This window comes from Tasmannia lanceolata, unplaced genomic scaffold, assembly GCF_043159265.1.
Source record: "Tasmannia lanceolata isolate RefF3 unplaced genomic scaffold, GAP_Taslan_0.1 ptg000023l, whole genome shotgun sequence".
NCBI classification, from domain to species: domain Eukaryota; kingdom Viridiplantae; phylum Streptophyta; class Magnoliopsida; order Canellales; family Winteraceae; genus Tasmannia; species Tasmannia lanceolata.
The window spans coordinates 37,200,733-37,218,312 of record NW_027518700.1 but is presented as its reverse complement, the minus strand read 5'-3'; the positions used below and the strand labels follow the sequence as shown (position 1 = coordinate 37,218,312).

The 17,580-nt window shown below is 40.6% G+C and overlaps 1 protein-coding gene across 1 annotated transcript in view; it reads right to left on the bottom strand.

Annotated features, from left to right (window-relative positions):
* Window positions 1–10,500, bottom strand: part of LOC143856204 (pentatricopeptide repeat-containing protein At1g09220, mitochondrial-like) — a 35,877-nt gene extending 25,377 nt beyond the window's left edge. The window contains exon 1 of the mRNA XM_077366341.1: window positions 9,993–10,500. The gene's annotated coding sequence lies outside the window, so the exon portion shown is untranslated. The remainder of the gene's footprint in view (window positions 1–9,992) is intronic.
* Window positions 10,501–17,580: the final 7,080 nt, after the last annotated feature.

Below are 17,580 nucleotides of genomic sequence, written 5' to 3'. Positions count from 1 at the left end.
AATCCCAATCAACAACAAATCAAAGGTTTCAATTAGAAAGAAAACACGTAAAAAGATTAAAGGTCCCAAATACCCTCGCATAAGATGTATAGACGACTGAATAAAAGAAGTTAAGACTATATTTTCCTTGTTCTTCTTCCAACCAAAGAATTTTCATTAAAGGCGATCGAAACCACATTTTTCCGACAAAAGGTAAACAAAATCATCAAATTCTAGAAACCCAAAACCATGGATCCAAAACGGAAATAACAAATGTAACTCCCTAGTTAGATTTCAAATAAAGGAAACAAGGAATCAATGAAAAACAGAAAAAATTAAGAAAAAATTAAATACAGAAGAGAGAAAAATAAAATAAAACTCCACTCTTCTTATAGAACAAAAAAGAGATTGACAAAGAAGTTAGGATTTAATTTTTTTCCACTTTTCATTTCCCAAATAATGAATATTAGTTTTGGTGTCAGGTTTTAGTGTGGCTTTTCATACATTTTACAATGGCATTTTTGTGATCACATTTATGCTATATGCAGATATATTTCCTTTGATTATTGTGATCGTTTTTATACATATACATGTTGAACGGAATTGTTAGAACCTGATTATTTACATTTGTAATGCAACATTACATTATGAATGCGATTCATTTAATATGACGGCCACCATGAGTTAGCGAAGTAAGGGCGACTAGAGATGATCTATGTGGTTTGAAGTATCTGTCAATAGTTTAAACCCGGGAATGCTTGGTATGCTTCCCTAATCCACATTGTGGCATGTAGTTATTATGACACATTTCGGGGTTCCCTATCAAATGTATTGTGTGTGGCCAATCCCATGAGAGACTTAAGTGCCCTCAACAACTCATCATTAAGCCAGTATAATAAGATTTGGTAGTCACTAATTCGACACATTATGATATTGCCATGGATGCATGCCAGGAAAGCAGGCTGACCCAAATAGATGGACGGATCTATCTGTTAAGCCCATGATCCAAAAGAAATGGAAGAAATTGAAAAATAGAGAAGAGAACACTCAGAAACTTTTTTTTGAAAGTTGACATATTTTCATTGATATTGGAATTACATTGCGGACCAGGAGTCCCATCCTGTGTTACAGAATATCAAAAAACTGGTTAGGGCATACCCTGGACCAGGAAATTGTAAGACATGAAACAAAATAAAATAACTGGGATATGTATTCCTTCATCATGCCAGTGGCTTTGCTTGAGGCCCCAAGGGCGCTTCTCTGTACCAAGCTCTTCCATCAATCTTTTTACAAGCTAACCTCCAATTAGTCCTATTAACACCATTACTAACAAACACCAAGGTTTCAGCACGTCTATTATAACCATACCTCCAGCAAATAGAATAGCAAGGCAGAAAGATTCAGACAAAAAGCCAGTCTAAGCAAAAACATAGTCTCTCAAGCCAAAATTGGTCAAAATATAGCCCATCTGAGTACAGACAATAAATAGATACTTTTGCTATCTAGTGGTGACATCTTTACCCTGGACGATCACAGATGTTACAGATAAAATCCCAAATCCTTCCCCGATCTTGTAATCAAGCAACCTCCAGATACACCCCTAAGAACTATCTTTCCAACCTTCAGAGGGCAAGAACAACCTCCAGGGAAGGATTACACCCTAAGCGAATGACCCTAAAGTTTCTCAAGTCAAGGGGAATCAACTTCCAAACAAATGCTCCACAGCTTCCATTTAAGCTTAAAGCCTAAGGTGGCCACAAATATTGAAACATAGTGGAGACCTTCAACGTATTTTTCGCTAACTTGCATCTTCTAGAAAACTAAGATCCATCTTCTTTAGAAATTAACTACCTTATGAACTATCTAACCACCTTCTTCAGATGCTAAAAAAATAACTATCTACAGGGGGCCCAGAAGATTCTTCCTTTAGGGTTTACAATTCCATTAATCTGCATTTGGTGAAAGAGCTTCAATGCATAACTATGATTTCTACTATTGAGTGTAACAAGCAATCATTGGATTCCAAGAAACTGCATCTCTGTAAGGCATCTTATCGAAAAATCTCCAGGAAGGTTCAACGTTGCCAGAATTAACATGTCTAGTGATCATGTTACTCCAAGAAACCACATTTTTTTCCAGAAATACGTTGGAGCAGTGAATTTGCAGTGAGAAAATCATTACTTCTCATAGTTCACAATCATAGTGTTCCACCAAACAAGTTTTCTTCACATGTCATCAAATACATGGCGTGTGAGATCAAGGCTTCCCCGGTGACCATAAATGAATATCAGGGAATTCTGAATAAAAATATTACAATCCTATCCCAACTAAATGATCCTGGAATGGAGTTCACCACCCTTTTTAGTAAAAACAAACCCATGATCTTCATCCATTGCCCAAACTCTAGCACAGCTCAAATGGGTAAGTTAAATGATCAGATTTCATGTTGTTAGACACTTAGACCTATTCTATAGATGAACATGCCCTGGGAATAAGCTATGCTCATGGCATTGAAACAGTTGATCGTGTGTGTTGAAGTGTGAATGATTAAATAACGCCAACTCCATTGGCTTCAGCTTTTGGAGTATTTGGTAGTTTCACATGGTATGGAAGCAAAAGGTCCTGAGTTCAAAGCTCCTTGATATTAAAAATCCACATCTAATGGCCAACATAAAAGAAGGGCCACATGTGCCACATGTAGGGCAATCCTAAAGTGACGTGAGGGGGAGTGTTAAAGTAAAAAAGATTAAATGATACCTTCTCCAACGGCTTAAGCATTTGGAGTAATTGGTTGTTTCACATGGTACCAGAGCTAAAGCATCTGGGTTCAAAACTCAAAACTCCTTGATATTAAGAGTCCATGTGTAAGGCCAACCCAAAAAAAAAAAAAAAAGGGGGCAATACGTGAGGGGGAGTGTTGAAGTATAAATGATTAAATATTGCCAACTCCAACGGCTTAAGCCTTCCAAGTAATTGGTAGTTTCACAGTGCGTACTCAATGCTCCCCAAAGCAAATAGAGCAGAGAAACTAATCAGTTTGCAGACCACATAAGGATGTTCACTAAAGCCTGATTTAGTGATAAGTGCATTACTTTGCCTCAATTCACTCATGCTAGAAATTCCTTCCTCAATTGAAGAAACCCACCTTGAATTCCATCTCTGATTGAGGAAACCACAAACAGACATATGATATCACAACGGTAACACGAGCAGTTATTTGATTGGTAAAGACCCATATGCTAAAACTAGACAGATAACTACATGTAACTATTATCTCCCCTCAGAACCATTTCTTCATGAGTTTCTACACCCAATAACTTGATCTTCTCAAATGCAGTTCTACAAACAGGCTTATTGACAACAGCAGTAAAGCTGCCCTCAATGTGAAGAGTCTGATATATTAAAACAAGACAAAGGCAACTGCATATAAAAATCTCTTTCATCACAATCAGTTGTTCACATATCAATCTGATACGGTGCCGTCATCCATTCCCACTTCATCCGAAGTTCCCGCAGACATCACGACTCCTCTTGCAAGTGCCCAACAATCACCCTCCACCAGGGCTCGATGTCCACCATCGAACATGAAGGACTACGTGTGAAATCCTTACGGTTGTGCTACCTCTAGTCAGTAGAATAGGAACTTTTATCTTCCCATGTTCTCCACGTAGATGATTTCAGTTTCGCATGTTCTCCATGTTCTCCATGTTCTCCACGTAGATGATTTCAGTTATTTCTTGTATTTATTTAAGTGATGAATGTAATAGCTAGGGGAATATAATATGTTTATTCTCTGTTCCATCTCTCTCTTTCCCTCACAATTCTAGGAGGACCTGGCCTCGAACTCAGGAAAGACTCTCTACTTCGTTGATTGTACACAGTACTCTACCAATTTGGTGCTTTCATTGAGATCCTTCTCGGTGGGTACTCGCCTCCGCGCTCTGGATGAGACCGTTACTGGCCACACCAACCAACTCAAAACCATTACGAACAACTCACCTCTCTTGTTTCTACCGTCACCTCTTTCGATGGTAAACTCGACAACTTTGACTCAATAAATCAGACTCCCACCGACCCGATACCGCCAACTCCTCTTCCATTCTACCTCCACGCCACCTGAAACTTGATTTTCCTCGCTTCGATGGAACCGACCCTCTCAATTGGATCTTCAAGGCAAACCAGTTTTTCTCCTACCATTCCACGCCGGACGAACAACGCCTCACCATTTCCTCCTTTCACATGGATGGAGCGGCCTTCGCCTGGTTCCAGTGGTGCTTCCGGAATGGCCAATTCCAAACCTGGGATGCCTTCGTCACAGCATTAGAGACACGCTTTGGCCCGTCACAGTTTGTCGACCACCAGGGTGCACTGACGAAACTCACCCAGACGACTTCTGTCCTCAACTACACCGCAGCCTTCGAAGCCCTTGCCAACCACACCACCGGACTCCCCGCCGCACTCATGCTCAGTTGCTACGTCTCGGGGGCTCAAACCTGAGATTCGACGAGAGGTCCAGGCTCTTCAACTGCCACCCTCTCTCAAGCCATGGGACTTGCCAAACTTCAGGAAGACAAGTTCAACGAGATGCGACGTTTCCCATTTCGACAACCATCATACCAGTAGCCCGCCCTCCTTCCAACACCCCCGCCCCCGAAGCCGACATCGTCCGCACATGAAACACCCACCAATCGATTCCCCATCTGCCGCCTTACACCCGACGAAATGCAAGCCCGCCGTGAGAAGGGCCTTTGTTTCAACTGCTACGAAAAATTCTCGCGCACGCACCGTTGTAAACCTCAATTCCACATCATGCTCTCTGAGGATGCGCCGGATCCACTGTACCAACCAGAACCAAAACCTGACCCCTTCCCTCCTGAACCAGACCCACCCTTGGACCCCCAACCAGAAATTTCCCTCCATGCCTTTGCCGGACAACCATCCCTCCGCACCCTTCATTTCACTGGTCGCATATCTCACCTGCCTGTTCAAATCTTGGTTGACAGCGGGAGTAAACATAATTTTATCCAGGAACGAATCGCCTCACATTTGCATCTTCCCATCAACTCCGATACTACCTTTGCCTTCACTGTTGGGAATCGGGATTCCCTCACGTGCGTTGGGCATTGCACCCAAATTCCATTATCAATCGGTGACACCAATTTTCTCCTGGATTTATTTGTTTTCCCATTACACAGCGCCGATGTCGTACTAGGTGTCCAGTGGCTTCAAAACTTGGGGCCAGTAATGTTTGACTATAAACAGCTCTCCATGGCCTTTACGTGGGATTCGAAGCCCCTCACACTCTTTGGAGAACCATCCCCATCTCTCCAATATATTCATCCATCACAATTAAGGCGGCGTCTCAAAACAACTTCTATGGCCTCTCTCTTTCACATGTGGGCCATCAACCCCACACCCAGCAACCCCGTAATTCCCGACCCTTCCATTTCAACCATCCTTCAAGAATTCACCCCACTATTCGATAAGCCACATGGCCTTCCCCCACCACGCCCATTTGATCACCGCATACACCTCCAACCAGGAACCTCCTCGGTGAATGTCCGACCTTACAAATACCCCTATTTTCAGAAGCGGGAGATTGAGAAATTGGTGACCGGCATGATCACCGATGGCATCATCCACCCCAGCACTAGCCCTTTTAGCTCTCCAGTCCTCCTTGTAAAAAAAGACAGTTCATGGCGGTTTTGCGTCGACTATCGAGCTCTCAATGCCGTCATTGTGAAGGACCATCTCCCCATCCCAACGGTCGAAGAATTATTTGACGAGCTCCATGGCTCCAAATTCTACTTCAAGCTCGAGCTCCGGTCCGGCTTCCACCAGATCCGCGTCAATGCAGCCGACATCCCGATGACTACATTCCGCACTCACGAAGGTCACTACGAGTTCCTTGTAATGCCGTTTAGACTCTCCAACACCCCATCTATGTTCCAGGCTGCGATGAACTCGACCTTGAAGCCATTTCTTCGGAAATTTGCATTGGTATTCTTCGACAACATCTAGGTGTATAGTGCTACCTGGGACCTCCACCTCAGTCACCTGCGACAGGTACTCCAAGTCCTCAGTGATAATAATTTTTTTCTCAAGCTTTCTAAGTGCAATTTTGGGAAGGAAAAATCAAGTATCTAGGTCACCTTATCTCCTGTGTCGGAGTAGTTGTTGACCCAACCAAAATTGCAGCAATTCAGAAGTGGCCCAAGCTTACTACCATCAAGCAACTCTGCGGGTTCCTCGGTTTGGCAGGTTACTACCGTCGTTTCGTGCTCGGCTATGTATCTCTCGCAACTCCACTTACCGATCTCTTAAAAAAAGATGCATTCCAGTGGGGGGATGCCGCTGACTCGACCTTTAGGGTGCGTTTGGATCGCCGGAATTGGAAATCGGTATTGGTATCTGATACCGGTTTGGGTGATTTCCTCGTTTGGTTGCATTTACCATAAGGAATGGGAAAGGATATTTGACTCCAAGCGGAGTTAACGTGGGAATATATGGGGCATTTTGATAGCCGCCTAAGGGGGTGGTATTCTGATTCCAGGAAACAAGAGAAAAAATAGGCGTCAAATATCCATCCGATTTAGGCTCGATTTTAGCTTCTAATTTTAGGATTTTCCTCTCTTGAACTTCCCTCTCTCATCTCTTCTCCTCTTATTCTCTGGCTCTGCAAATCAACCAAGATCTCTCTCTCCCTCCCCCCTCTCTGTTTTTGGTCGGAAAACGGACTCTCTCTCTCTCTCTCTCTCTCTCTCTCTCTCTCTCTCTCTCTCTCTCTCTCTCTCTCTCTCTCGGGCGAAAAACAAAGAGATGGTTTCTCTGTCTCTGTGAATTTGAACGAAACCCAGTCTCTTGACAAAAACAGAGTGGTCTCTCTCTCGCTCTATTTCTGGACAATAACGGAGTGGTCTCTATCTGTGGAAATGTCAGAAGAAATGATAATTTTCATAGATCAGAAGAGTTATTGGACAAAAAAGACCAATAAATTGATGCAAGTGAATACACCATATCGTTCTTCTAATCAATTGACTCAACTGCTTCTATTGCTATTATGAGCAGTGATGTCATGTGATCAATTTAATGGATCAAGGGTTTGATAATGGCAGCCTGAACCAGAAAACATCATGTCATTATTCTTTTTACATTGCACTCCTCGTTTTGATATTGGCAGCCTACTTTGTTTCAAAAGTAAACCATGAAGCATTATATGTAGCATATAATTTCTTCTATTCTTGACATGGACGAATGGAGGTCAAGAGCTTCTCTTGAACTCATTTGAATGAGAGAACAGAGAAATAAAAAGAACACTAAACCACCCAAGAGCAGAGAAATTGAATGCACAACCTAAACCACCCACCAAACGATGGTCTAGATGGTACCAAACGCCAAAATGGGAATCACAATTGATTCCGTAGATAAATTCCAATGCTTACACAAACATTAGAATTGGAATCATTATCCGTTTACGGGGGGAATTGGAATTGGATTGGAATGTGATACTGATACCGATTCCTGATTCCGGCGATCCAAACACACCCTTAGGGATTTAAAGGAGGCACTTACCACCACCCCTGTTTTAAGCCTCCCGAATTTCGACATCCAGTTCATCGTCAATACGGATGCCTCAGGAGCTGACATGGGAGCCATTTTGTCACAACGCGGTCATCCTCTCGTGTATTTCAGCAAGGTCCTTACCACACGGTTACAAGCCTCATCTACCTATGCTCGGGAGATGTTTGCCATTACTGAGTTGGTTCGACGTTGGCGCCACTCTCTATTGTGGCGTGAGTTCATCATTCGCACAGGCCACCGCAGCCTCCAGCATCTCATGGATCAATCGATCTAAACACCCAAACAACATTACTGGTTACAAAAGTTGTTGGGTTTTCATTACAAGATCATCTACAAACCTGATCGTGAGAACGTAGTAGCGGACGCTCTGTCCCATCACACCGACTCCTCCTTCACAGCGATATCTACCCCACATGTTGATCTTTTGCACCAGATTCGATTGGAACACGAGTCGGATCAGGACACCCTGAAGTTGGGTGGCGTAATTCAAGCATTCCCAGATCAGTATCCAAAGTTTCGATTGGCAGGAGATGTCATCTACTTCCAAAACCGTATATACTTGGCTCCAAGCTCACAACTCAAAGCCACGGTTTTCAAGGAACTTCACTCTTCTCCTGTAGGTGGTCACTCCGAGTTCTTGCACACGCTTGCTCGCATTCAACAGCGTTTCTTCTGCCGAGGCCTACGCAAGAATGTGGCTGAGTGCCTTGTTTGCTTGCAAACCAAGTATACGACCAAGTCTCCGCAAGGGCTTCTTCAGCCACTACCAATTCCAACTCGCGTCTGCGAGGACATTGCTCTTGATTTTATTACTGGACTGCCCAATTTGCATGGCAAAACTGTGATCTTGGTCGTTGTCGACCGGCTTTCGAAGTATGCCCACTTAGTGGCTTTAGCCCCTAATTACACTGTCGCGAAGGTGGCTGACATTTTCGTTAGCAACTTTGCAAAGCTGCATGGCATCCCACGAAGTATTGTCAGCGACCGGGATCCACTCTTCCTCAACACCTTTTGGCGCGAGCTTTTCCATCGCCAGGGTACCACTCTTCGAATGAGTACTGCCTACCACCCACAGATCGACGGGCAGTCGGAGGTTCTAAATCGCTGCCTGGAGCAGTACTTGTGTTGCTTCTACATGGACCATACTCGGTAGTGGTTCACACACTTAGACTGGGCGGAATATTGGTATAATACCTCACTCCACACCGCCATTGGGATGACCTCGTTCGTAGCACTCTACGGTCGCCCACCACCAGCCATTCCAGATTACCTTCCATCCGACTCAAATGACAACCTAGTGGACCGCGAGCTCAAACTCGTGACATTATCCTTCGCCAACTCAAAGCCAATCTAGAAAGGTCACAATTAAGGATGAAGCTCCAAGCTGACCGCAAGCGCACTGAACTCCAGTTCAAGGTCGAGGATTGGGTACTGGTTAAACTTCAGCCGTATCGCCAGTCGTCTGTAGCCCGCCGACCCTCCTTCAAGCTCGCCAGGCGTCACTACGGCCCGTATCAGATTACGGATCGTATTGGTGCCGTTGCCTATCGGCTACGCCTTCCATCCGGCACACTAATTCACCTGGTTTTTCATGTCTCTCTCCTCAAGCCATTCTGCGGAGACCCCGGAACAACTATCATGGCCCTTCCGAACGATGATGAGTTGAGCCCGAACCTTGAGGACAAGGTTCATTTCGAAGACGGGAGGAATGATACGGTGCCGTCATCCATTCCCACTTCATCCGAAGTTCCCGCAGACATCACGACTCCTCTTGCAACTGCCCAACGACCATCCTCCACCAGGGCTCGACGTCCACCATCGAACATGAAGGACTACGTGTGAAATCCTTACGGTTGTGCTACCTCTAGTCAGTAGAATAGGAACTTTTATCTTCCCATGTTCTCCATGTTCTCCACGTAGATGATTTCAGTTTCCCATGTTCTCCATGCTCTCCACGTAGATGATTTCAGTTATTTGTTCTACTTATTTAAGTGATGCATGTAATAGCCAAGGGAATATAATATGTTTACTCTCTATTCTATCTCTCTCTTTCCCTCACAATTCTAGGAGGACCTGGCCTCGAACTCAGGAAAGACTCTCTACTTTGTTGATTGTACAAAGCACTCTACAATCACTGAGGCATTTTTACAAACATGTATATCATAATAACAATGAAACAACAGCATTTCAGTTTATTACTCTGCAAAGACCTATATACGAAACCAAGACATAAAAGTATACGTCTCTTTCATCACAAGCAGATTTGTTCACGCATTTCTACAATCTAATCTGTCTCTGAAGCATTTCTACAAGCAATTGTTTAAGAAAAAAAACATTGTATGATGGGCGAACACCCCACATCTCTCTCATAAAATAAAGAAAGACCAAAAAACGAAACCAAAGCAGACGAAACGGGGAAGTGGGAAAAATACCTCTTGGTCTTTGTCTCCCTTTTTCTGGGCCACAAAGGTTTGAATTCCATATGAACTCAGGGTTGGCTCACCTTAATCACTCTTACTCAGGTTGACTGATTATATAAAGTTGGTATCCTTATGCTCAAAGTTACTCAATCAGGAATCTACCTTAATTTGGGCTAGATGTATGGTTTGTCAGGGGATGTACATCAATTCTCATATTAATGTGAGATAAGTGTGCCTGCTAATATAGGATAAGCGCATTTTTTGAAAATTGTAGGGCATTTTTGCGGATAAAAGAAAGACTAGGAGCACAATTAATTATGGGAAGACTTGGACATGTCTCTAGGCTCTAATTTGTCTTTAGAATTTTCTCTATAAATGGAGGATTAGGAACATCCTATGGAAATGATTTTGAGGCACAACCTATTTACGTTGTGCCCATCAGATAGATGGTTTCGATCATTCTAAGTACGGGTTTGTATGCCCACACATCATATAATTTCTGGTAAGAATGATAACAAATTATGAGATTTTATCAGCACAACCATATTTTGATATTTGCACAAACCCAGTTGTCAGGCAATGTAAGAGCTGTCAAAATTAAAGCTTATTACATTTCCGAAAATGCTCTCACGAGCCAATTAAAGAAGAAAATACAGTTGGGTTTGTGAAAATATCAAAATTTGATTGTGCTGCTATCATTTCCCTTTATATATTGTTGTTTGCGTGAAGTCAAGTATTTTTAAAAGAGCACAGTGAGGCCACCTCAAAGGATGATCCAAGCCATCCATTTGTTTAGGGGTGCAACTCGGGTCGGGTTGGGTCGGATTGAAGCCAACCCGAACCCAAACCAAAACTCTAAACCATCTAGCCGAAGCTGAACCCACGAACCCAACCCAACCCAAAAAAGAAATATCTCAACCAGAACCCGACCCGATTTCCCAATTCGGGGCGGATTGAGTCGGGTTGACCTGGTTATGGTGATATCTTTCCCATTTAGGTTTTTATGTTCTCAGAAAAATGGAAAAAAAATAATAATAAATGTCAGGTTTTGATGTAGGTTTGGTAAACCCAACCCTGCCCCGTGATTTGGGTCGGGTTGACTTGGTTATGGTGATATCTTTCCCCTTTAAGTTTTTATGTTCTAAGAAAAACAAAATAGAAAAATGGAAAAAAAAATAAAATAATAAATGTCAGGTTTTGGTGTAGGTCGGGTAAACCCAACCATGACCCGTGATTTGGGTCGGGTTGACTTGGTTATGGTGATATCTTTCCCCTTTAGGTTTTTATGTTCTAAGAAAAGCAAAACAGAAAAATGGAAAATAATAATAATAAATGTCAAGTTTTGATGTAGGTCGGGTAAACCCAACCCTGACCCATGATTTGGGTCGGGTTGACTTGGTTATGGTGATATCTTTCCCCTTTAGGTTTTTATGTTCTAAGAAAAACAAAACAGAAAAATGGAAAAAAAATAAAAATAAATGTCAGGTTTTGATGTAGGTCGGGTAAACCCAACCCTGACCCGTGATTTGGGTCGGGTTGACTTGGTTATGGTGATATCTTTCCCCTTTAGGTTTTTATGTTCTATGAAAAGCAAAACAGAAAAATGGAAAAAAATAATAATAAATGTCAGGTTTTAATGTAGGTCGGGTAAACCCAACCCTGACCCGTGATTTGGGTCGGGTTGACTTGGTTATGGTGATATCTTTCCCCTTTAGGTTTTTATGTTCTAAGAAAAACAAAACAGAAAAATGGAAAAAATAATAATAAATGTCAGGTTTTGATGTAGATCGGGTAAACCCAACCCTAACCCGACCTGACTCAAATACAACCGACCCGTATTTTTTCAGGTTGAACCTGACCTGAGTTGCACCGCTACATTTGTTGGGCTACAAAATAAATAGTTTGTAGATCATTTGCATTGGATGATCCTAACCCTCCGATGTGTAGAGGGATTGCACGTTATAGAAACCTCTATAGATCCCGGGTTTGGATCATCCTATGGAAATGAACTATAGGATAGATACAACCCATTTCCGTAGGATGTTCCTAACCCTCCGATCTGTAGAGGGGTTGCACATTATAGAAACCTCTATAGTTCCGGGTTTGGATCATCCTATGGACATGAACTCTAGGATACAACCCATTTACTTTGTGGTCCAACAAATGAACGGTTTGATTCATCCTATGAAGTGCGCCCCATTGTACTTTTTTGAAAAATATGAACTTTAGGCGGACTCAGCAAATAAAAACTCCCAAATTACAACCGTGTATAGGTACATAAAGAGTCCCTCTTAAGGAGAGAGGAACATCAGAAGATCGATACGATTGCTAATTAGAAGGAAATGCTTCAACTACAATCGAGTAGGCTTGCTTACATAGTGGGCCCCATCTTCATTGATCTGGACCGTGTATCTAACACACCTTGTATTGGATCTCCAATGACATAAAAATCATGGCAAATGGATAATCCCAGCATCCAATTGCCGTAATTTTTCGGCAAGCAGACATCAAACATAGATAAACGGTTCAGATTAAACACGAGTGGGGTTCTCTCACCTAATTGAAGCATTCCATTGCAGATTAGAATATTGTGCCCTTTATCATCCAAAGATGCCATGAAAAATCTCAATTGGACAGCTAGGATAGCCCTATCTAAACGATTTGTGTTACCCAATGGGGCCCACTTGTCACTTGATGATCTAAATCAAGGGAACCGAGAAAGCAAGATCGGCAATTGTAATAATCCTAACCATCCAAATTGAGAAATTAAACTTGGGCCATTAGACTGGATGTGGTCAAGATCGTTTAAGTTTAATTTTGACCAATGGCAAATTTATAGCAGGGCCCACTCTTGGATGAGCACCAATCCTCCAGCTATACAGCATGCACCCTTTTAGCACACGGAGAGTTTTCAAAAGTTAGTTGAAAAGGTGATATCTCAAATGGCTTCCAAACTCGATCCATATCACAGAGAAAAACGACTCCGATATATGCGCAAAACACATTAGAAATGATATATTCTCCTTTTTTATCTGGGACAGCTCCCTTTAGTAGGACCTCTAGGGTAAAAGAGCAGTCATAAATACAGTAGAGGGGTGTTCCGAGTAAATAGGGATGGGGGGAGAATATCACTTGCCAAAATATATTACGAATTTGATTTATTTGTAAAAAAAAAAAAAGAAATGATATTCCCCACACCCTACATGGATAAAATGGCCCTTTAACGGTTTTCTGTGAGAATGGTTCGCTGCTTGAGGATAAATTCACCCCCTTTAACGTTTTGCTTTGCCTTTAAAAACTTAACAAATAACGTTAAACGGGGGATTTTATCCATAAGGCGAGGGGGGGGGGGGGATATCACTTCCCTAAAAAAATGCTCAATCAATTGTATATTCGCCCCATTTTCTTCCCAGGCCACCACCTGAAGTGTATTTATGACTGCTCCTTTTTACACTACAAGGTAGTGGCCTGGGAAGACGAGCGTATTGAAATCCAAATAGGCAACCCAAGAGAGGGATGAATTGGGTTTATAAAAAAAAATTCCCTTTTTAAGTTGAATACTTAAAGACTTAAAATAAGATTCCAAGTGGGCCGAATTGAAGACCCTCTTACAAGCTTGATTCACCTTTCTTAGCAGGCCGAATCGAAGACCCTTTTTACTAGCTTGCAGAAAGAAGAAGACTATATAGCCTCTATGTAGGCTTGATTACAAGTTGAAACTCACACAAAAATTTTCTCAAAGAAGATTACAAATAAAACTTAATCTACTCTCAAAAGGATTTAATCAAGATCAAGGCACAAATGAGGTGGAGAAAAATATTCAAGACAAATAAGGTTTGCAAGTGTTTGTATATGCCTTAGATATGTTGGAAAACCTTTTTCTTAAGTTAAAATGCAAGTTTAAACACGTATATATAGCAAAAAATCAAAACTAGCCGTTACAGTGGCAAAACAGTAATTCTGTACAACTTTTAGAACACCAACAACTATATTTTAAATTCCAACGCGCATCACGGAGCTCTATGGTGCTCTACAAATTTTCGTACAAGGAGCTCCGTGGAAACCCACAGAGTTCCATACCTGGATTCCAGATTTGAGGTTCCAACTTGTAAAATTCATATTTTCTTCGTTTCTTATCGGATTTTAAAGTTCTAATACTCGATTTAAATGGAAATGATGAGATCTTTCTGTTAAAAATATTTGAAAATGTTTTGGACCAGTTATGATAAGATTTATGTGCTGGATCAATTTTTCAAGTGTTAATTTCATGTATTTCTATTTTAAAACTTAACGTGGCACTTGAGCTTTGGGGCCACTTGGTTTTGGGTCACTTTTGAAAATATTTTGGGGTATTTTTTAATGTACCTTGATCAAGAATAAATCCAAGAGAGAGAGGAATACATACTACCATTTTGTTCACTCTCTTGAATGCTTCTTTACTTAGCCTTCATTTGATCTTCCTTTGAGTGCAAGGCTTGCTTGTGGGATCGTCAATTCGAGCTATTTGCTTGATATTTTCCATTATTTGAGGTCTTCACTTGTGAGATGATGTCACCCATGTATTCAAGCTTTTTGACCTTTGTGCTTGTTGATCATCAACCTTTGGCCTTCAATGATCTTCCCTTGCTTGTTCAAATGCTCGAGATGGTTGAGATAGAGCTATGCACAATAACATGGGTTTATAGAGATCAACATAATATATCATGTCATCAATGGTATAAATACCTATATATAGATACGTAACAAATAATCAAGGTGTCGTAATAAGATCTTTTTCGAGCCCCATAGGGGAAGCGGATGCCACAAAAGCGGAGGTTCATGCGGCTTATCAAGGACTTAAACTTTGGTGAAGAACAAAATAGATAAGGCGGTAGTAGAGGGGGACTCTCTCAATATTATCAAGTGGCTTAAAAGGAATCTAATCCATCAGTGGAGATTCGATAGTCTCTTTGATGAGATGCTCGATTAGTTGGGAAATTCAGAGTTTGTATTGTAGCATGTTCGTCGGTCGGCCAATGAGGTGGCTGATTCTCTTACATGGGAAGGAGTGCAAAAAGAGTCTCTAGCTTTGTTTGACTCTCTTCCTCCCTGAGTTCTTTCTGTTGTTTGTATTTTAGCACATGGGGTATCTTTTGGGATTTAAGATTTGACCCGTGATATACTTAATTTTTTCAACATTTTTATCACTTTATCTCTACACAAGTTGTCTTTATTTACTTTTTCAGCAATTTGTTTTAGAACACGAGGACGAATTTGTGTTACCAGAGACATATTAGAAAGAGATTGGCAATGGATCTTGTTGATGTTGATTTGGTGGTTTCCCATGGATACACCTACAACCAATGTAGTAGCTGAACAATTTTTCTCACATTAGGTCACGAGGCAAATCCTTTTAAAGCATTTGAGCATCGTAGAGGGCCAAATGGTTGACATTTCTTGAGTAACCCTTTTTTGTAAAACAACAATTATATTTAGTTACAACTTTCCTTTTTGCTTTTCTCTTTTTCTTTGCATGTATTTGAATAATCTATTTCCTTATCTAGGCTTTTACTAATTCTCAATTTTGTAATGTATGGATAGTCATCTATGAGAAATCATGGAGTCATTTATGAACATATGTAATGTATGGGATAAAAAAATCACAGGATTAAAGCAACATAGATCAGGTATTAGAGTGAAAATAAAACCTGTGATGACACATCAAAGAAGACATGAAATAAGACCTTTTCATCGACCCCAGAAATGGTATTCACCCCCATGTTGTAATCTATTCAAATCATGGAAGACTTTGTCCCAATCCCAAGTAGTATATATCTCCAAAAGGTTTTACCAAAATTTGACATTAAACCATGATGGCAAGACCTCAATTCAATTTTAAAATTTTAAAAAAATCAAATTATTCTTAGTGGTCGATAATTACTTTGGCAACTGGAAATTTTGGTCAAGCATCTAAACTAATTCGTTCCTGTGCAACGCATGGGTCTGCAACTAGTATATATGTGAAACAGAATCCTGAACGACGTGGGTGCGCCATGTGGCACCCCTTCTATACCCAGTTTTCTTTCCTCACAGGATTCATGATTAGGAAAAAAATTAGAAAAGTAGCTGATTTTTACTAAATACTCTACGGGAATAGATTGAAACGTTTTGATATTGTGTCCAATTTCCTTTACGTAATCCTACTTGATATTCCCACAGCATCAAACATTTCAGCATTTCAATAGAGAGAATATATGCGAAAATATCTCTCTTCTCTATCTATAATCCTACTTGATATTCCCATATCATCAAACGTTTTGAGACTCTCTCTTTACAGGATTCACTCTTGAGTTTCCTTAGTTCGGCAACGGTTCCCATATGTGGTACAACTCTTCTCCTTTTCCTAGTTTTTATAGATTTATATACGATACTTATACCTCACACCTTCCCTTTTTTGTACGATACTCTTGCCTTTTCTTTAGTATATTCCATTAAATATACTTACCGATTCATGTAGATTAGCATTTTCAAGACGGTATAACTTTTGGTATTCCTAGAGAAGTTTCGTAATCTATAGGGGCTGGTGATGACGAGAGCATCTCCAATTTCCTTATCAGTTTGGGTAGTGGATGTGGATGAGCAACACCGGTGTTGACGAGAACAACCATGGGAATCGAGATTTTGGGTTAGGCAGTAAGATTGAGATTGAGAATCTAGGTAGTATTTTTTTGTGTGTGTGGATGTTTTTGTTACATATATGTTATGTTTTTCTGTCTTCCTATTGGGAGGTATTCCTAAAAAAAATGAGATGTTATGGTTGTTACTGTGATGCTCAATGCATAAGGAGCATTATAGGCCTTTGATCTTTCAAAATTTTGATCCTACTAACAAGTTAATGCAACCCATTTGGTGGGAAATAAACTAATGATAAAAGTTACCTTCACCCTTTTACCATTACATCCTTCAAGCATGTCTTTTTTGTTTTATTTGTTCTCTATCCCTGACACTCAAGTAGGTTTTTTGAATTTTCATGTGCTTGAATATTGGAGATTATATTTTTGTTGTTGGCAACTCAAACATTTGAGCTAGATTGAGAAATTTGATGTTACTATTGATTTAAATTTCATTCGAGGGATTTACTTCTTTTTTAGTCCATTTAAGACTTTGTTTTTCATGTATTTTTTTGCACATTAATGATCTCTTCTCCTTTTTCCCCTCACATATCTTTAATCGGTAGAATGACTCGATGGTTATAACTACTGAAAAACAAAACAAACAAAAACACAATAGGAGAATCAATGATGCTCTAAAATCTGTTTTTCTTTTTATCTATTTATTTTCTTAGTGCGGAAAGATTTTCATTCTTTTTTTTTCTATTTTTTTTTATGCGTATAGAAGTTAGGTGTCAAGGTTATGTTTGTTCTTTTTCTTTTATGTTCTTTTTAATTTTGCCACTTCATTGCAATCGCCTATTTTATGTTCTATATTTTAGTTACTAAATTCTACTTTTTTTTTCTCTTTTTTTTTACTACTTGATGTCTTCCTTTCTTGGTTATTTATTTATGAATTTAGGGTTTTTTCTATCGCCACTACCTCTCTCATTTTTTTCCCTTCACAGTAT